Source organism: Pogonomyrmex barbatus, unplaced genomic scaffold, assembly GCF_055798465.1.
Source record: "Pogonomyrmex barbatus isolate J1 unplaced genomic scaffold, ASM5579846v1 scaffold15, whole genome shotgun sequence".
In the NCBI taxonomy this organism is placed as follows: Eukaryota; Metazoa; Arthropoda; class Insecta; order Hymenoptera; family Formicidae; genus Pogonomyrmex; species Pogonomyrmex barbatus.
Genome location: NW_028297111.1, coordinates 3068735 through 3091559, shown reverse-complemented (window position 1 = coordinate 3091559; position 22825 = coordinate 3068735). Strand labels below are relative to the sequence as shown.

General features: G+C 27.5%; 1 long non-coding RNA gene across 1 annotated transcript; it reads right to left on the bottom strand.

Moving 5' to 3' along the window:
* Nucleotides 1–14780: 14780 nt before the first annotated feature.
* LOC148937242 (uncharacterized) lies at nucleotides 14781–19809 on the bottom strand. The gene is made up of 2 exons (XR_016138519.1): nucleotides 19004–19809; nucleotides 14781–16151 (listed from the first exon to the last, which is right to left on the bottom strand). It is a non-coding gene; the product is annotated as an uncharacterized LOC148937242 (long non-coding RNA).
* Between the last annotated feature and the right edge of the window lie 3016 nt (nucleotides 19810–22825).

Sequence of the window (22825 nt, the reverse complement as noted above, 5' to 3'; positions counted from 1 at the left end):
ATATAAAGCGAAAACGTTTTCTTTAAATAAAAGAATGTTTTACGTGTAAAAACATCTGGCGCTGTTAAACCTTACAATATAATAATAAAAGATATGAATATAATTTAAACCAAATAAGAAAAATAAGAAAACAGAATAAAAATAATGATAGAATAAAAACATAATGACACAGAATAAAAATAATAACTATGTGCACATATTCGAATGAGATGCACGTTCATGTGGCTTAAATTTAAGTCACGTTTTTCTATACAAGATGTTTATCTTCCGATACCGATTTAATCTGTTCCTTCTCCATGTACTAATAATTACATTATTGTTTTTTTTGTGACTTTTGTCTTCCGCGAGAGAGAGAGAGAGAGAGAGAGAGAGAGAGAGAGAGAGAGAGAAAGAGAGAGAAATTAATATATATAATAAAATCGGAAAAAACATTGCTGTAAATAACAATTAATAATGTTAATAACAATTATATATTAAAGTTAAACAAAATTGTATTACAAGGTTTCCAAATTAAATAAAAAAGATTCGAAAAATACTTTTTAAGAACAAATTAGAAACTATTCCTCAAAAATTTGACGGTATTTGTGAAGATCGCTTAAATATTTTTCACATTTAAATATATAGTAAATTAGTATATAACAAATTAATATTGATAACATATTATTACAAAAATTTATTTATAATGTAGGATGATTCATTTATAAGAAGTAAATAATATATATTGAAGATGTTATATAAAATTACTTAAGAATTATAATATTCATGAAATTTAATGTTGAGATTTATTAGCCGTTTTTTTACATAATTTTAAATGTTAATAAATGCGTTGTTGTTCGTAACTTTTAGATTTGACTAAAAATTTGTATCGATATTTACATCTTGCTATTTCCTTAAGGATATAATTAATTATATATTTTGATAGTTTAGATCGACTAATTTCATAAAGTAAAAGTACTAAAAAAATTAATACAAAATTTTTAATAGCTTTTGATGTAAATTGTATATGTACAGAACATATATAAAATTTTATTTTTATATGTACATTATACACATTTTAACGTTTACTATAAAACATATTATATATTAAAAATAATAGATGTTTATTATAATATTGGATATATTTTGAAACACTTAGATAGATAGATATATATATATATATATAAGTGTTTCAAAATATATCCAATATTATAATAAACATCTATTATTTTTATATATATGTGTGTGTGTGTGTGTGTGTGTGTGTGTGTGTGTGTGTGTGTGTGTGTGTGTGTGTGTGTGTGTGTGTGTGTGTGTGTGTGTGTGTGTGTGTGTGTGTGTGTGGGTGTGGGTGTGTGTGTGTGTGTGTGTGTGTGTATTGATAGATATCAAAAATTTCTAACCTCGGACGATTTGGATTGATTCTGGACACTAGAATGACATATTTATTTCCATATTCGGACGAGCCAGGAATAAAAGCTAGATTTAATATTACTATTGAACATCACACATATTACCATGCTCTTTCAAATATATCACTCCTTGACACATTCCTGTCAGAAGAGAACGAGAACATAATGGTGACACGTTTTGGCATTAATTTCGATATACCCATTCATCGCTTTGCGATTGCGTTATTCGATATAAAGGATTATTTACATTACTTCAGAAAAAAACATTATACATTATTTCCGAAAAAAATCTATGATTTCAAATTGTGGATCGGGAGGCCGATACAAAATGAAATTTTTTCACTCGAATTAATTGAAAATATCGCGCATATCGTTGAAAACACATGGAAACTATCAAAGGAGAACCAAACTATAAAAGAAGATTATTATATGATCGCAGATTTGCAAGATAATGGCATGGATAAATTTCAATTCATATTTGATAGATAATACATGTAATTAAATAATAAACTTTTATATTTTTATAATAAAATAGTCATAGAAGAAAAACTAAATACATATATATAAATATTATATGTGGTAGATAATAACGTTAATTATAACATGTAGCTCGTGGCGCATACTGAGAATATGTACTGCACATTTCATTTATGGTTTCAGAAAAAACAATATTGTTTATAATGAAGAAATAGATCCCATTGCACGCAAAATAGAGATATCGCGTTTAATAGGAGGTAAAGTGATCGATAAATTGTTTGGCAATGTCAATCCATCATAGTCTCACTTATGGTTGCACGAGGGTATCGCTACGTTATCTGTGATAATCATGATTAACGAGGTATTTGCTCTTAGCAATACATCTTATATAGAAAACGGACCACGCATATTTATAATATAAGCAAATGTATTCTTTAAATATTGTCGATGCTATCTAATATAATCTATCTAATATAATTCTAATATAATTGAACAATTTCATCAACTTTCTTCGTTAATTACACATTTTTTTAGGATTCCATGGATTCATAACGTTCCTATTGTTTGTTTGATGGTCTAATTATGATTTAATATTTATATAAATATATAAAAAAATATAATTATATAAAAAATTACTTATTATGTTACTACACTTTCCTAATGTCTAGATTATGCCGGATATTCATTTGTTGGATTTGTTTGTTGTCCAAACTCCTCAACTCATCTCTCCATTTGGATGATGGATACATTATGAATCCTCTTTCAGAAATTAATTCTCTCTCTCCTTTTATCCGTTATATGAAAGGTAGGTAATACTGTACAAATAACATCAACGTAATTATAATAATGAATATCTTTAAGAGCGATTTTAAAAAATAAGTTTTATTTTATTTTTTTCTAATTCTGTAAAAATAAAAAATATAAAAAAATCATAAATTCCAATTCTTCTAAACACTTAAAGTCCTATCAGTATCTCTGGAAACTTCGTTAAATTTACTATAAACATATATTTACTTATATATTTGATCTTATAATCGTCATTTTTTATAGCACCATGTATATTATGTATGCTGTATCTTGGAGTGGGTAACGAAATTTTTCAAGAAATCATTGGATTATATTTGAAGGCACGGTAAGTATATTTCGTAACATTTTGTTTTCTGTTTATTTCTGTGTTCTACATTTTTCAAGTTTATAATTGCGATGTTATATTGCCGGCTAGATAATAATTTATCATATTTGATTGCAACTCTCCTATGGTTTGTAAGTTTATTATACCAAGTCACTGAAAGATTTTTTGTACGAAAGATTTAATATCAGAAATTGATCTTAATTTATAGTCAAAGCTAAAATATGACATCATTATTCATTATATTTATGAATATGTAATGCAATTTAACTGTTAAACCATATAAATTGTAAATTTATTTTTAATTGTAAATTGTTTGCGTAAAATCAACATTTTTTTTATAGAAATAGTTTAGTCTGTAAATAAATTTTTGTTTGACTTAGTCTTTTTCTACTCTTTTGTAAATGTAATTGTGACATTTATCATACCTTTCTCAATACATGTTGAAACATTTTTTTAATATTTATGTCATTATAAAGATATAAATAGAATTATAAATGCATTATTGATATTTACCTTAAAACTTGTTAGTATTTTCAAATAAACAGTAAACTTTATGAATAAATTCTCTACAAAATTTTAATTTTTTATAAAGGAATAGTTTTTTTCTATAAATAAATTCATCTCTCATCTCTCATTTTTCATCTCTCATAATTCTCCCATGTTTTCAATCAAAGATTTATTATGTAAATGCGTTCTGTAATCAGAGGCATATTTTAGTGCCAATTTTTATAGCTGTTTTTTAAATAAGTATTTCTTAATAGATAGATTCTATTGTAACAAATAAGAACACGTAATTTTTGTCGCTATGTAATATCTAAAAATATTCTTATTTCTTATTTTAAGATTTAAAATGTAATTCAATATAGTCTATCTGAGACTTTTGTCATCAAATTTTATACGTTAAATTTTTCTGTTTCTCCCCTGGTTCTCTCATTCGTTATGTAATATCTTATTAATAATTTCTTATTTATATTAATCATGATAATATTCGCGATGATCGTTTGTACATTATTTGTACAATTATTTCGCTTACTCAGAAGATCGTGATTGTGTGATGTTTCTTTTATTAACATACATTTCATTTAATTTTGTACATGGAAAATATTTTTCTTTTATGAACTTTAGTGACTGAGAGATTGCATGTAACGTAGAACAAATTATTTTATTGTGAGGTTGCGAAATCTATTAAATATTAATACTTTTTTAGCAATAAATATGTGTGGTAAAAAAATTTGGATCATCCATTTGGACCATCCTTTCATTTATTTTATCATAAGTACAGATGAAAGTAAACATATACTCTAAAGAGCTAAAGATGTTTCGTTAAATGTAACATTTTGTATGAATTTGGCATGAACTATAAGTATACTATAACTATAAATATACTTCTGTAGCTTTTAATAAGTGTGAAAATTAGAAAAATTAGTATTTACACGTTGAATACTTTTTCGTTAATATCTATTATAAAATGTACAATACCAGTAGAATTAATTTTTAAATATCTGTATAAGCTTGGGAGATTTGGATGTATTTTGGATTGCCATGCAATATGTCTATGATTCACTAACAATAAATGAGGAACGATTTAACATAAGTGATGTAATAAAACATTGGATAAAAAGCAAGAAATATCCTGTTCTTCAAACGAGTTCAATTCCCATAAATATAAAGGATATATTTAATATAATAGAATCTTGCAAGAAATGGAATATATATGCCCCTTCAATATACAGTATGCCACTGCATCACGATGTTACGATGATTTTACCATGGTATTTGGTGACAATGCAACGCATATATAGATCTAAAATAAAGATGAACGACATATGGATAATTGTCAATATGTAAAAAACTGGTGAATTATACTTGAAAATTTTCTTATACAGATTCCATTAATTTGTTTAATTTTTATTAAGATTAAATTATGTATAATATTAATTATATAAAGATTAAATTTATAAAGAAAAAATAATTTCTTCTTTTCTAAAGCAGATATATGTGTATCTTTATATGCATGATTCTGAAACTAATACATATTAATATAACGTATGAAATGTAACATCGTAAAGTTTATTCGTATCTTCAACTTTTTGAGATTTTATGATCCACAAATAATTACTCATTTAGCAAAATTCAACGTATGTTGTTAATGATTTTGAACATTTGAATATATACATACAATAATATAATCTAATCTATAATGTTTATATAGCTATATTAATTTAATTTTTTGTGTTTATTACATTATTTAAAGAAAAATATAACTTTTGTAAATAATTTGATATTGCAATACATTAAATAGATTGTAAAGTTTATAACCGACGATAGATCGACATAAAATTCAATAGTATGTTATTCCATAAATATAAGTGACACTTCTTTTATTATTTGTATATAAGCTAATTTATTATATATAAAAATAATTTTTATTATGTTGTTTTGTTATGTTAAGTTTATAGTTCAAATAAAGAAGATAACATTTCAGAACATTGTATCTTAAATTTAATATCAAAGAAAACAATGATTAATGATAACATTTAGTTATTGTGTGATAGGGTGATATTATCGTATAAATTACTCTAAGGACAATTGGTTAAAAATTGCATTGTATCTTGATTCCAAGGATCATAGAAAGATTAATGTTCTCAATCGTGCTCAACTCATCGATGACGCGTTTCACTTTCTAACAAGTGGCAAACTCGACCATTCATATTCTGGGAACTTATAAAATATTTACATAAAGAAGTAGATTATATAGCATGGTATCCCATGTTTAAAGCTCTTGAACGCATGTCATACATCATTCCAATTCCACGCGATGATGGAGAAAAAGATTTTAAGGTAAAAATGTAAATACACTTTTTAGTATACATTTTATATTAATTTAATTTTTTAAATTTTTTAATTAGTTTTCTAAAAAACTAATGCTTTAATTAAGAAATTGAATAATAAAATGCTTTCCGATAATTTAGCAACATTTCCGAAGAATAAATGTTATAGAATGTTTTTGTTAATTTATAACATTTAGGAGAGAATGCTTTGAATATTGAGTCAGCTACTTGAAAAAATTGGATACAAGGAAAGTCATAACGAAAATCATCTTACTAAATATTTGAGGCAAGAAGCCGAAAAATGGGCGTGCATTCTTGGCGATAGCAAATGCAAGAAAACAGCATTGGATAATTTAAAATGGCATTTCGCAAATCATACGTAATTATTCCTATGAATTCCACTATATTTATGTTCACAGTATCTGTAAAACTTGATGCATAAATAAAAATATACATAATAATTGTCATATCTTTATAATGAAATCTTTTTAGGTCTAATAAACTTTTGCATGGTGGAAGAGATAGACATATTGTAATGGCTTGGATGGACATATTGGAATGTCTCACATTCCTATTGGCGAACTATTCTTTATCTTCCAAAAAGTTATCGACATCGAAAATCTAGACATAATGGAAGCTCTAGCATGCTCTATAGACGATAACATCGTATCTCAGCTTATATTATCACCACTAAGATTTACACGAACAAACTCATTTATTAAAGAGCATATAAGTTTGTTTTATCATGCTCTTCAGAAACATATAACCTCATCATTTGATTACATATTAAGCAATTGGGACAAAATCCATCCTGAGTAACGTCCATTTCCACAAATACATTTTAATTATGTACAATTATTAACTGTGTTATATGTTTTTTCTAATATATATCATGTATTTTTATTCTAGAGAAGTTAGTAAAACTGCAGCATTGGTCATGATCATAAATAACATCTATTCTTTCAGTCAATTTACTCAGGTAAATTTTATCAAACGTAATACTACTAATGTATTATATTTTTGCATTTTATTAAATTTTAATAACGTTACATATTATTAGATAAAATGTGTTTTAATTTGATCTTTGTGAAAACGACATATTATACTTAAAACTGTCAAAATTGTCAAAAAGAAGTATAACACGTTATTTTAATTTCAGTTTGTAAAATTTGAAAAGATTATTTATCTTGATCAATGAATAATCTACATGTACGTATATTATGCATGTGTGCATTATTATTTTTTACAAGAAATGCATATATGGAATTCATAAAATATGGGATATAGGATGAATCCATCGATTTGATCTTGAGTAGTTTTGTCAGGACAAAGTCACTTTGTCGACAGTAATTTAACTTTCAATCTCTATAACTTAAAAGGCATTTAATGAAAAAATATTTTATTATAGCGTTTTAAAAATTTAAGGTAAGCTACGAGAATATGCAACAAAAAAAGAGAAATAATTTTTTGTTTAAAAAATTCAAAATGACCTTGTCCTAACGCCATCTAACGCCATCCAAAGTCAAATTAATGGTACTATCTTGTGTTAGCCCCAAACTCATGAAATTCTTGTCTGAAACATTGTTTGATTTAACGCAGCATTTTTGAGTAATTCTTTAAAATGGATTCATTCAAATATCTCAAAAATTTCGTATATTTATCATGTGCGCCCATTTATCATGTACGAATTTTGCAGATGCAATGGATACGGGAAAAGTTTGAAAACTTTCTTCCATTGGTTCCAAATAAACTAAACCTGCAGAAGCGTCAAATAAACAGCCAGTTAGATATTTATTTTCAGTATTACTCAGTATTCTCACTCTAAGTATTACCATCATTAATACTTATTAATACTTATAAATTTTTTTTAATTTTTACTGATCAAATAACAAAAGATTGGATAGTAATAAACTAATATTGATTTAGATTGCATTTATTATCAGTAAAAATATATAATTCATATCGTACAGTCTGTAATATATAATGTTATATATATTATAGACCTTCAGTGCTGAAAGTGAATATGGGAACGCAGTCTAGGATCTGCAAGTTTGTGTTTAAAATAGACACTTAGGTACTCAGTATTAATTCGCATATTAATTGTTCTTGCTTCTTACATCATTCATGAACGTCGCATTCCTATCGTCGAGTTATTCATTACGATGAGCAATTTACGATGAGCAATAATATGTTTAAACAATTTTATTAATTTTATTAAAATATAATGTACAATAAACTTTTATTTTGTATAAACATTTAAGTAACCTTTAATTAATACTAAAGCTTAAAAAAATTATTATTAAAGCTAAGGAAAGGTTATATATATTTAGTGATCTTCTTGCTGTAGACAATATTTATTTTATTAACTGTAACTATAACTAGCTATGAACTATAAATATTGCAAATTATTTATAATTGGTACAGAAAAATCGATTTTATACATATATTATGTGTAATTAATTTAAAAAATAATTACACGTATTATAAATAACAAATTTACTTAACATTACTTCTTTCAAAGAATAAAATATTATTTTGTAAATTATTAATAATTTTTATAATATTTGTATTCAAAATATATACGTTATCTATGTTTATATCTATATTTGTATCTATAACAAATATTTTCCAATTGTTCAATATTAAGATCCTACCCATTATTCTTGTGAATATTACGACGATATTAAATATTTTTTTTTTATTTAACGAATTTTTGTTACATTAAAGTTGTGAATCATTTACTTTGTATAATTAAAAAAGATACTTAATCTATTCATTTTAAATATTATAATATGATATTATTATGTGACATTTATTACGTAATAAGTCTGTTTTTACTCACTTGTCATCTCCTTCCGCATTTATGTATGGCATCTTGATAAAGCCTTCAACTATTTTGTCTTCATATGTTATACTCAATAAATAATTGCCAGGTAATAGAAGGTCATCGAAATGAAAAACATAAATTGGTGGATTAATCAAAAGTGAATAGCCATATGCCTTACTTTTACGTTTACTCATATTAATTGCCGTAAATTGAAATATAGTCATTTTGAAAAGCAAATCTATGTTTCGTATAGGATTGTAAATAATAATGCCGATATTACATATTCCGGAAGCTATTTTCTTCTGGGCTTAATGTTACTTCAATGTTATAATCTTTTGATACTATAAATTTGATACTATTAGACAAATTTTGAATTTCATTTATATTTACATCAATCTTGGAGGTATTGTTGATGTTTTCGTCAGCAGAAAATGTCATAAGTAAAATCATTATTATATTGCCATATAATAACAATTTTATGTATTCCATGGTATTCACCTAAACATTTTTAAAATTAAAATTAAAATTTTTAATATTTATGCAAATATATTTTTGATAAAGACTTATATTTAAAATTATATCATAGAAACCCAATATTCTAAAAATATACAAAACAGCAATTGTAGCAATTGTCCTCTTTTATTAAGAGATTTATAATCAATACCTAAAATAAAATTTTTCTGTACATCTTGAGTATGTATCATTATATTGTTATATATGCGATGTTAAATGCGTGCGTAAATGTGTAATATCTAATTAAAAAAAATGTTATTTTTCATGGAAACTTCTTTTAATATTAATAGTAACTTCAAAAATAATATTCGTTGCAAACTATTCTTGCATTGTACATATTTATCCGTGTATTATAAAATTATGTTCATATATTACGATAATAGATCCTGTTTTATTGATTAACTTCATAAATTGATATTTTGTGTGCTAATGAATATTTAAAATATTTTATATTAATTAGTTTATGTTATACTCACCGTTATAAGTGATCGATGACGTACTCTTACAACTAATATCGCGAACTTCCTGTTTCGACAATTTATTACAAAGTAACGAAGTGACAATAAACATCGGTGATTATAATGAATATAAATAATATAAATTATAAATATAACATATCGTTGGCGGAATAATTACAGAAGAAGCTGTAACATATGACAATTTTGATGATCATAAAAATTATAATAAAGTATTACATACATAAGTATTACATTACATACATACATTTGTACGCATATATTTATGTGTGTGTGTGTGTGTGTGTTTGTGTATGTGTGTGTGTGTGTGCGTGCGCGCGCATATTTAGTTAATTAATTTATGTTAATTTATTCTTTTATTTCTTATGGCTTTTTCATGTATATTCAGTCGATTAATACAAGTATTTCCTTTCCGAAGTGAACTACATTATGCATTTTATTTATCGTATAGTTAATATCTCTAACTATTATTGATGTGAGAATAAAACTGGTAATAATTATGATGCAATTAATTGTAAAAAGCATTATTGCATAGTAAGCAAAATAATTTGTCTTTGCAAATTCCAAATTAAGTTAAGAACAAATAGCGTTTTACAATATATTGTACAGAGTGGTAAATAATATTTATGTGTATATACTTTTATTTTAATATGTATAATTAAATGTACACTTTATAATATTTATGCACCCTGTCTTCTAATGATTAAATTTATTCACTAATGTCGTGTATATCATAGATACCAAAAATATTTTAAAATATTCCGTATCAAATTGTTACTTGTCGTTATTAGTTGATTTGACAAAATTGTATTTTTTAAATCACGATCCTTCTGTTTCGAGCTTTCGTTACAAAGTGACGATCATGATGATTAACGTCGATTATTAAAGATATCATATCAAAAACATGAAGTAAACATAACTTACCTCTGATCACATTTAAACATATGACAATTGTCGATCAATTATAAATATTAATACGCAGAATGCGTCAGTTTGAGAGAAATATATAGAAAATGATGATATGATATATTGCCAAAAAAATAATTATGAAAAATGTTATGTTAGGGAGCTACATAATTATGATATTGGTTAATTCGCGGATAGAATCGTTAGAATTAGATTTCTTTATGGACGTCATCTTTAAACTGGAATTATATAGATTCTGTTCTATATAATATGTCTCCTCTAGTTATTCTGGATTTATCAATATTAACATCTCATTTTCCAATATATAAGGAGCGTACGCAATAGGCATGGTACTGCAACAAATAAGCATTATAAAATCAAATATATAAGTAAATATATACTTGTAATAAATTTATTTCTAAAGATATTAAGTGACCAATAAGATACTGATTGCTTAAAAGAATTAGAATTTATAATTTCATTAATATATGTTTTTACTTTAATAATAATAAATTTTAAAAAAGTACAATATATTAAAACTTATTTTTTAAAATAGTTCCTAAGTACGAGGGTAGTCTAAAAAATTTTGAGCCTAACATAGAAACAAATATTTTTTCGGTCAAATATAGTTTTATTTTTTAATATAATCTCCTTTTAAGTCGATACACTTTTCCCATCGATACTCTAATCTCTTTAACCCCGCCAAATAATAGTTGGAGTCTTGCTCCGCAAAATAGACGTTTACATATGCGATGACCTCTTCGTTTGATGAAAATCTCTGTCCTCCAAGCGAAACTTTAAGCTTAGGAAACAGGAAAAAGTCGCTGGGGGCCAGATCTGGTGAATACGGTAGGTGGTCAACCAATTCGAAGTGCAGTTCATGAATTTTGGCGACCGCCGAAGTGTGAGCAGGTGCGTTGTCTTGATGAAACAGCACTTTCTTCTTTTTCAAACGCGGCCATTTTTTTTGCAATTTCTGCCTTCAGCTTATCAAGTAATGATGCGTAATATGCTCCCGTTATTAATTGTTTTATCTTTTTCAAGATAGTCAATACACACAATTCCATGACTATCCCAAAAAACAGTCACCATTACCTTCTCAGCCGATGGAACCGTCTTCACCTTTTTCGGACAGGTTTACCCTTTGCAGTCCACTGTTTTGACTGTTCTTTTGTATCTGGAGTGTAGTGATGGATCCAAGTTTCATCTACAGTTATGAATCGACGCAAAAAATCTGACTTTCGTTTAATTCGCTCCAACAAGGAAATGTTCCTTCGAAATGTTCATTCGAATTCGTTTTTGGTCCAAAGTGAGCAAGCGCGGCACCCAACGCGCGGATAGCTTGCGCATATCCAATGCTTCAGTCAATATATGACAATCGCGTTCTTTCGATATGCCCATAGTCTCTGTTATCTCTCTAACCTTAATTCGACGGTCGTCCAGTACCATTTGGTGAACATTTTCGATGTTATCAGTGGTGGTCGCAGTTTTTGGCCGTCCCGAACGCTCATCATCAGCCAAGCTGGTACGACCACGTTTAAATTCAGCTGCCCATCTTTTTACGGTGGCAAATGATGGGGCAGAGTCCCCGTAAACAGCGTCCAACTCAATTTTAATTTGCGCACGCATATTGCCTTTCAAATGTAAGAATTTAATCACGATATTCAATTTTTTCCATTTTTACAAAAACACTGACATCGATTGACACAAACGACTATCAAACAACATAAAAACTTTAATTTTAATTTTAAAAAAGTTTAGGTGACTACCATGGAATACATAAAATTGTTATTATATGATAATATAATAATAATTTTACTTATGACTTTTTCTACTGGCGAAAAAAAAACGCAAACAATACACCCGAGATTGATGTAAATATAAACAATATTCTAAATTATACTTTGCCTAATCATATTGTATCAGAAGAGTATAACGTTGAACATTAGACTCAGAAGAAGATATCTTCCGTGGAATATGTAATATCAACATTATTTATAAAAATACATACTCCATATGTTTGCATTCAGTGAATTTGAATATAACTCACTCCACGTTACATCTAATTATTGATGTATATAAAATTCCGTATAAGACATATGGCGTTTCATATCTTAATAAACTGCAAATTGCTGTTTTTCGTTCTCATGGCGTTCTAATATCTGGCAATTATTTATTGAGCATAACATATAAAGGTGAAATAGTTGATAACACTGGAGGCTTTACCAAGATATTATACACAAATGCAGAAGGAGATGACAAGTAAGTACAAACAGATTTATTACGTCATAAACGTCATATAATAATATCATATCATAATATTTGAAATGAATAGATTAAGTATCTTCTTTGATTACTTCTTTGATACTCAAAATTAATAATTCACAATTTGTATAATATATAACAAAATTTCGTTAAGTGAATAAAAAAAATTGAATGATACGCCGTAATATTCATGAATAATTGGTAGAATTTTAATTGAACAGTATTAAAAAATATATATATAGATAATGTACAAACTCTAAGTGTAAAAATTATAAAAATTATTAATGATTTACAAAATAAAACTTTTATTCTTTTAAAGAAGTTAAAGAATGTTAGTAAATTAAATACATATAGTATATATATATATATATATATAAAATTCTTATTTTATATAAACATTTAATTTATTAGAAACTGATATAAAAGTTGAGGAAAAAGATTAATGTATTTAGTGATCTCCTTACAGTAGACAATATTTATTTTATTAACTATATAGCTATGAATTATAAGTAATGCAAATTATTTATGATTGGTATAGAGAAATCCATTATATATATATATATATATATATATATATATATATATATATATATACATATATATATACATCACATCTTAATAAATTAATAAAATTGTTTAAACATATTAGATTGCTCATTATAACGAATAACTCGGAGACAGGAATGCGACGTTTATTTCCATGTTGGGACGAGCCAGGAAAAGCTAGATTTAATATTACTATTAAGCATCACACATATTACCGTGCTTTTTCAAATATATCACTCCTTGACACATTCCTGTCAGAAGACAGGATGTATAATGAGAACATAACGGTGACACTTTTTGACACTATTTTCGATATATCTACTTATCATATTGCGATTGCATTATTCGACATAAAGGATTATTCATACATTATTTCCGAAAAAATCTATGATTTCAAATTGTGGGTCGAGAGGTCGATAATACAAAATGAAACTTTTTCACTCGAATTAATTGAAAATATCACGCATATCACTGAGAACACATGGACTATCAAACAAAACTACTAAAGGGGATTATTATGTGATCGCAGATTTGCAAAATAATGACATGGATAAATTTCAATTCGTATTTGATAGGTAAAATGTGTAATCAAATAATGAACTTTTATATTTTTATAGTAAAATAATTATATAAGAAAAACTGAATATTATATATAAATATTATATATAATAGATAATAACGTTAATTAATAGATAATAACGTATAGCTCGTTGCGTATACTGATAATATGTATTACACATGACATTTCATTTATGGTTTTAGAAATAACAATATTGTCTATGATGAAGAAATAGATCCTATTGCGCGCAAAGTAGAGATATCTCGTTTAATAGGACGTAAAATAGTGAATAAATTATTTGGCAATGTCAATCCATTATGGTCTCACTTATGATTGCACTAGGGTATTGCTACGTTATCTATGATAATCATGATTAACGAGGTATTTGCTGTAACAATACATCATACATAGAAAACGGATCATATTTATGATATAAGTAAATGTATTCTTTAAATATTGTCGATGCTATCTAATATAATTGAACAATTTCATCAACTTTCTCCGTTAATTGTACATTTCTTTAGGATCAGTAGATTCATAACGTTCCTATTGTTTTAGTTTGTTTGATGTATTGGTCTAATTATGATTTAATTTATATAAAAAATTACTTATTATGTTACTACACTACTATGTTACTACACTACTATGTAAAGAAAATTATAAATTCTGATGAATTATAGATTCTTCTAAACACTTAAAGTCCTATCTCTGGAAACTTCATTAAATTTACTATGAGCATATATTTACTTGTATATTTGATCTTATAATCTTCATTTTTTATAGCACCATGTATATTACATATTTACTATATTTTGCAGTGGGTAACGAAATTTTTCAAAAAATCATTAATTCATAGTATTTGAAGGAACAGTAAGTTTATTTCGTGTCTTTTTGTTTTCTCTCTATTTCTGTGTTCTACTTTTTTCAAACTTATAATTCTTAATTGCGACGATATATTATCGGCAGCATAATAATTTACTATATTTGTTTGTGACTTTCCTATTGTTTGTAAGTTTACTATATGTTGAGGTTTTACCAGCAGTGAGGGGTACACAATTATTAGTTTTAATAAAATATATGTTTACTTTATTTTAATATAGAATGTTCTAATATAATTTTCGTAAAGGAATATTAGAAAAGTCTTGGTCTCGTGACAAAATGAAAAGGACTGTTAATATAAGACTGCGCCCACACGTCAATTTCGCACAATCATGACCCATATATATTTTGATTTGTGCTTTTTATTGTGGATGAGATAATACTGCTTATATTCGCGCTTTAATTTAAATTGAGATTATCTTATCTAACATTTCCCCTTAATCTCAATATTTTCTTTAATAAACAAAATTAATTTATAAATACAGTTTTACAATTAATAATGTAATCCTATTGCACTATCATATCTCTAAATTTTTTAAATTTTATTGTACCTAGCAACTTTTTGTAAAAATATCGGCAATTTGATCGCTAATATTACAATATGCAATGTTGATATTATTTTCCTTAATCTTTTCACTTATGAAGTGAAGTGGCACATCTATATGTTTCGATCTTCGATTAAATATTCCAGTTTTAATAAGCTTGATAGCACTTTGATTATCGATAGACATTTTAACATTTACTAATAATTTTACTAATTAATTCTTCCAATAAAATGCTTTTTAAAAATAATAATTCTTTACAATTATCAATGGCCGAAATAAATTCTGCTTCTGTGCTACAATAGATTGTTTACGTGTTACAATGTCCAACTTACAAGACCTCCGCAAAATTCTATTATATATCCTGATGTACTTTTTCTATTCTCTATTCTCTTTTTCTATTCTCTTTTTCTATTCTCGTCATCTGCATAATCCGCATCGCAAAACGCTCTAAGTGTTTGTACATTTATTATTGTATGTTATTTCTAAATGCTTAGTTCCCTGCAAATATCTTAAAACTCTCTTAACATTAGTTATGTCTATCTGAGGGATTCTGTATTTCTACTGTATTTATACGTTACTGCATAGCTCAGGTCTGGTCTGGTTTTCGCTGTGAGATAGAGTAGGCTTTCCATGGCTTCTTTAAAAGGAAAATTTCGTCCCGCTTCTTCCCTTGTTTATTTCTGTGTTAACCAATATAGGAATGTCCACTAATTTTGCATTGCTCATCCCGTATGTTTTTAGAACTTTCTCCAAGTAGTTATTTTAATTGAGTTTGATGCCTTCTTGCCATTTTTAAATTCTCTAACCCTAAAAAAAAATTTAGATTTTTATTAAATATTATATTAAATACATTTTTTAATTTTAGGAGTAAGTTTCTTAAATCTTGTTTTGCCAAATAATATATCATTATCTACATGGATTGCTAAGAGTGCTGAATTATCTTCTCTTTTGAAGATTTCTCTGTGAGCAATTGTTTTAAACCATATTTTTTTTAATGTTTCCGTGAATTTCTTATTCCAGCTGTTTGATGCTTGTTTTAGATATAATGTTTTTTTTAGTTTACAAATCTTGTTTTTCCTTTCCTCATATTCTTCTGATAGATGCATGAATATTTCCTCTTTTAATTCTCCATAGAGGCAATTTTTATGTCAAATTTTATAAAATTCCAGTTGTTATGTGCCGCCAATGCCAATAGCATTCTTAACTACTGCACTATTTACCACGGGACTGTACAATTTCTCATAATTTATATTCTTTCCTTGTTCGCATCCTCTTGTCGCAACAAATCTTGTCTTATATTTTCTATTTTCTTTAATTTGGAACTCATCTACTTGTTAAACATTTTTTTCCTTTTATTTCGTTAGCTCGACTAATTCCCAAGTTTTTATTCTTGTTTAATGAATCCTTCTCTTCTTGTATAGCTCTCATCCATTTCTATCGTTACTGCTCATGACTTCTTCATATGTTCGATATGCGTAATCATTGTATCTGTCCAGGAATTTTTTTATCCTCTGAGATCTCCTCGGTGTATTTTCTGTTTGCTCTGCTATCATTGTTTTCTATCATTGTTCTGTTCTCCTCATCTTCTTCTTCTTCGGAGTCTTCTTCTTCGAAGTCTTCTTCAGCAGTCGCTTTCCATATCTTCTTCATGTCATTTAAAATTTCTTCATCATTATCTAGATCTTCTTCATGTTGCATGTGGATTTTCTTTTTCTTTTTTTCTATCATCTTTTTTTCTATTTTTATTCTTGTCCTTTTCTATTGCGTATTCACTTTCTTTCTCTATGAAATGTACATCTCTTGAGACTATTATTTTCTTCTTTTCTGAATCCCATAATCGATATCCTGTTTGCGTATAGCCAATAAATTTCATGATTTTACTTCTATTGTCTAATTTTTTAAGTTGTCTTAATTTTTTCGCATATACAACCAAAGATTCTCAAATGCTTCAAGTTAGGTTTTTTTTCATCGTTCTACATCTCATATGCTGTTTGTGTATTTACTTTTGTCGGACTTCTGTTGTGTACGCAGCAATTCTCACTGCTTCTCCCCATAGCATTTTGTTTTCTTCTTCTCCTGTAATCTTGTAATCATTGCTCTAGTTTTTTCAATTAATGTTCTGTTTAGTCGTTCAGCCTTTCCATTTAATTGAGGGATGTACGGTGGAGTATAATTTATGAATATATCTTTATTTTTACACCAAAATTTTAATTCTCTGTGTATTCTTTATCACGATATTATCTCTTCAGTTTTTCTATTTCATTTTACTTCTGCTTGTGTTATATATTCTTTTAGTTTTTCGTACTTCTCCTTTTCCTTCCATAAGACAGACTGTTACATAATTTGTATAATCGTCTAAAAAGGTAACAAAATACCTGTTTCTGTTCTATGTCTCCGGAGTGATTGGTCCACAAACATCTGTATGTATAATTTCCAATGGTCGTGCTCTCTTTCTTTGATCTTCGAAAGGTATTCTTGTATGATTTGCTTGTATGCAGATCTCATAATTCGATAGTTGTTCTACAATTTTTTCCTTTTTTAATTTAATTTAATACTTTCAGACAATTTAAGCAATTTGATCATATTATTTGTGCTTAAATGATCTAATCTTTTGTGCCATAGTTTTACTGAGGACTTTTTTTCAATTGTCATTGCTCTTTCTATGTTTTTACTATTTTGTACAATATATAATCCTGCACTGTTTCTCTTTCCTTTGAAAATAATTTTTTTATATTTACTTATTGTTATTTCATCTTTATAGAATTCTACTTTTCCTTCTTTTCGTGTTATTGCACCAACCGACAAAAGATTTCTTCTTAAATTTGGTATATATACATTATTTAACTCACAGTTTCCAAGTCAACTGTTCTAGTCTTCTTCGCTGTCATGGTTCCTTCCTTATTTGCTACTCCGACTTTTGTTATTATTTTCGATCCTTCCTTTAATTTTGATGAATCGTTCGTCATGTGAGAGGTTGATCCTGAGTCAACAATCCAACCTTCTGTTTCTATGTTTGTTAAGAAGGCTATTTTATTATTTTTCTCTCTCGCTGATCATCTTTTTTCTTTCTAAAAAAGCAATCTTTTTTTTGGTAATTTGTTTTTTTACATATTTTACAAAATTCTTTTCTGCAATCTCTTGCTATATGATCGATTTTATGACAATTAAAGCATTTTATGTCTTTATCTTTTTTAGTAGCATCTACTGTTTTACATGCGTACGCTAAGTGACCCCTCATGTTGCATTTGTAACATTTCCTTTCCTCTGTCTTAAACGACATTGCTTCTTCTTGGTCGATTCCTTGCCTCTTCTGCTAGAAGTCTCGCTGTTAAATTTATTAGTGTTCGCTCTGCAGAGGATGTCGACTCCCATGAGACTCTAATGAAAAATCTGTAACTCTCCGGCAGAACGGTTAACATTTTAGAAATCATAGTGTCATTTATTTCTTCTCCTAAACTTTTGAGTTTAAAAGCAAGATTTTTTAATTCTGTTATATATATGGCCATATCGGTATCATTTCTCTTCTTATATTCAAAGAACTCCTGCATCAGAGCGCATTTCTGATGCTGTGAGTCTCTTTCATAAATATTTTTTAATATTTCAAAGTTTGTAGTACAAATTACTATATATATCAATGATTGTTTTTCTAAAGTGCTTACGATTATCCACTTTGCTTTTGCATCCTTCCTTTTCCATTGCTTGTAGTTGTCCAACTGTTGGCTCTACTTGTATAATTTTTAAGAGATCTGCTGCCTCCAAATGAATTTCTATCTGGAATTTTCACAGTGGATATCCATCGGCATCTTTTAAGTTGTCGATGTCTTCCAATGTTCCAGTCGTATTTGATGCAGCATACATTTTTAACTTTTTTTACTAATCAGTCTGTAATGTACCGAAAATTCAATGTCTCTTTATTTTTACTGTTTTATTACTTTGTACTCAATACGTGGCTCTGGGCCCATAACTTATTGAGGTTTTACCAGCAGTGAGGAGTACACAATTATTAGTTTTAATAAAATACATTTACTTTATTTTAATATAGAATGTTCTAATATAATAATCTTCGTGAAGAAATATTAATAAAAACTTGATCTCGTGACAAAATGAAAAGGATCGCTCTGTTAATATAAGACTGACTGCGCACACACGTCTGTTCAATTTCGCACAAGCATGATCCATATATATTTTGATTTGTGCCCTCTATTGTGCTCTCTATAAGTTAATACTGCTTATATTCGCGCTTTAATTCAAATTGAAATTACCTCATTTAACACTATACCAAGTCACGAAAAGATCTTTTGTGAAAGATTTAATATCAGGACTTCAATTTATAGTCGAAAGTAAAATATATCATTTTACTAATATATTATATAATTTAACTATTGAGCCAAGTAAATTGTAAATTTATTTTTAATTGTAAATTGTTTGCGTAAAATCTAAACTTTTTTTTAAAGAAATAATATACTTTGTAAATAAATTATTGTAAATAAATTATTGACTTAGGTTCTTTCTACTCTTTTATAAATGTAAAATATAATAAACATTTAACACACCTTTCTCAATACATGTTGAAACATTTTTGATATTTATGTCATTATTGGTATAAATAATATTATTAACGCATTATTGATCTTTAACTCAAAACTTTTTACTATTTTTAAACAAACAATAAACTTCATGAATAAATTCTTCAAAATTTTAATTTTTTTATACGGAAATAGGTTTTTCTGTAAATAAATGCAGCTCTCACAATTCTCCCATCTTTTAATGAAAGACTTATTATACAAAAGCGTTCTATAATCAGAAGAATATATTTTAGTGCCAACTTTTATAGCTGTTTTTTAAATAAATATTTCTTAATAGATAAATTCTGTTGTAACAAATTAGAACACATAATTTTATCACTATGTAATATCCAAAAATAATCTTATTTCTTATTTTAAGATTCAAAATGTAATTCAATATAATTTATCTGAGACTTTTGTCATCAACTTTATATTAAACTTTTCTGTTTCTCCCATTCATTATGTAATATCTTATTAATAATTTCTTATTTGTATTAATCATGATTATATGATGTTTCTTTTGTTAACATATGTTTCATTTAATTTTGTACATAGAAAAAAATTTTTTTTATGAACTTTAGTGACAGAGAGATTGCAATGTGGAACAAATTATTTTATTTTAAGGTTGCAAGATTTATTAGATATTAATACCTTTTTAGCAATAAATATGTGTAGTTTGGATGTATATCATTTGTTTTATAATATTCACAAGTACAGATAAAAATATATTCTGAAGAACTATAGATATTTCGTTAAATGTAATATTTTGTACGAATTTGACATTAATTATAAGTATAATTCCGTGTATTGATAAGTATGAAAATTAGAAAAATTAGTATTTACATGATGAATAATACTTTTATAATAATATGTACTGTGAAATATACAATGTCAGAATTAATTTTTATACATCTATTTAAGATCGAGTAGTTTGGACGAATTTTGGAGTGTCACACAATCTGTCTATGATTCACAAACAATAAATAAAGAAAATATTGACATAAAAGTCATAATGGAATATTGAATCAAAAAAATCAATATATTATTCTTGAAACAAGTGCAATTCCTGAAGATATAATAGCATAAATATTAGGTGTACAAAAAAGTTCTGAGCTTTTTTTTGTAAAATTCTTTATTCAAAAACGAATAAAAAAATATTAATCAGTGAAATATTCCCCGTTTGCATCAACGACCTTTTGCCATCTTTCGGATAGCTTGCGAATTCCTTGACGATAGAAGCTCACCGGCTTCGAAGCGATAAAGTCATCAATGCATTTTCGTATCTCTTCAAATCTCACGAAATGTGTATCAGCCAAATGATGCTGCAGCAACCGGAATAAGTAGTAATCGAAAGGCGCCATGTCTGGGCTATACGCCGCGTGCGGAAGAAGTTCCTAGTCTAACGCAAAGATATGGTCCTGAATCGCTTTCGCAACATGTGGTCGAGCATTGTCATGAAACAAGATCACTTTACGACGTCCTTGGCCAGTAAATGGCCTCTTTTCTTCTAATGCATCGCTCAAATTGGTCAATTGTTGTTGGTAGCGGTCTGCCGTGATTGTTTCACCCGGTTGTAATACAACACACCTTTCCAATTCCACCAGATACACAGCAAAACCTTCTTGGCGTGGATATTGGGCTTTGACGTCGATGTCGAAGGTTGACCAGGGTCAACCCATGATTTTCTACGTTTAGGGTTATCATAAAGAATCCACTTTTCATCGCCTATAATGATTTTGTGCAGAAAATCTTTTTTCCGGAAACTTTTCCGGAACTTTGAAAGCAAAGTGAGTGCAGTGTCACGCCGACGATTTTTGTTGTCTTCGGACAATTCATGCGGAACCATCTGCCTTCCTTCTGAATCTTTCCCATCGTATGTAAACGTACGGAAATGGTTTGCTGCGTAACGCCAAGCTGTTCTGCAAGCTCCTTTTCAGTTTGTGCAGAGTTTATATCCAGCAGTGCTTGCAATTCGTCCGTTTCAATCTTTTGAGGGCGGTTCCAGCATGCGGTTCATCTTTAAGACTGAAATTTCCTTGGCGAAATTTTTGATACCATCTTTTACATGTAGTATGACTTACAGCGTTCTCTCCATATGCAACACAAATCATTGCAGTGGCTTCAGCAGCATTTTTCTTCAGATGAAACGCGAAATGGATGGAAAATCGAATAAATGCTCTTTTGTTATTGCCATCGTGAACACTATTGATTTTTGAGGTTATGTGCATCAAACGCCAAGCCGTATGGCATTTTAGAAAGCCAAATGTCAACGCTTTAAAACCGCAAAAGGGCAGGAAGATATATAAAATTTAAATTGTTATTTCGATTGTATGAAATCTAAAGCAGAACTTTTTTGTACACCTGATAATATGTTTGTTGTACAAGAACGTCTCTACATGTGGCGTGAATATATACCTTTAATATACAGTATGTCAATATATAATGATGCTAGGGGTACTTTGCCGTGGTATTTGCTGACAATACAACGCACATATAGACCTGTAATAAACAAGGAAAATATGTAGATGATAGTCAATATGCAACAGACTGGTAAATTATACTTGAAAATTTTTTTACATTACAGATTTCATTAATTTGTTCGATTTTTATCAAGATTGAAGAATTTTTATAAAGGAAAAGTAACTGTTGTTTCCCTATTGGAGCAAATGTATACGCTTTTGATATACATGATTCTGAAACTAATATTAACTAATTAAAATAACGTATTAAATGTAATATCGTAAAGTTTATTCTAATTATCTTCATCTTTTAGAGATTTTATAATCCACAAATAATTACGTTTAAATTACATTCAACATATCTTGTTAGATACTCTTCATGAATATATTCATATATCTAATCTATATGTAAGCTATATAGTTATATAACATTAGTTTATTTTTTTGCAGTTATCAT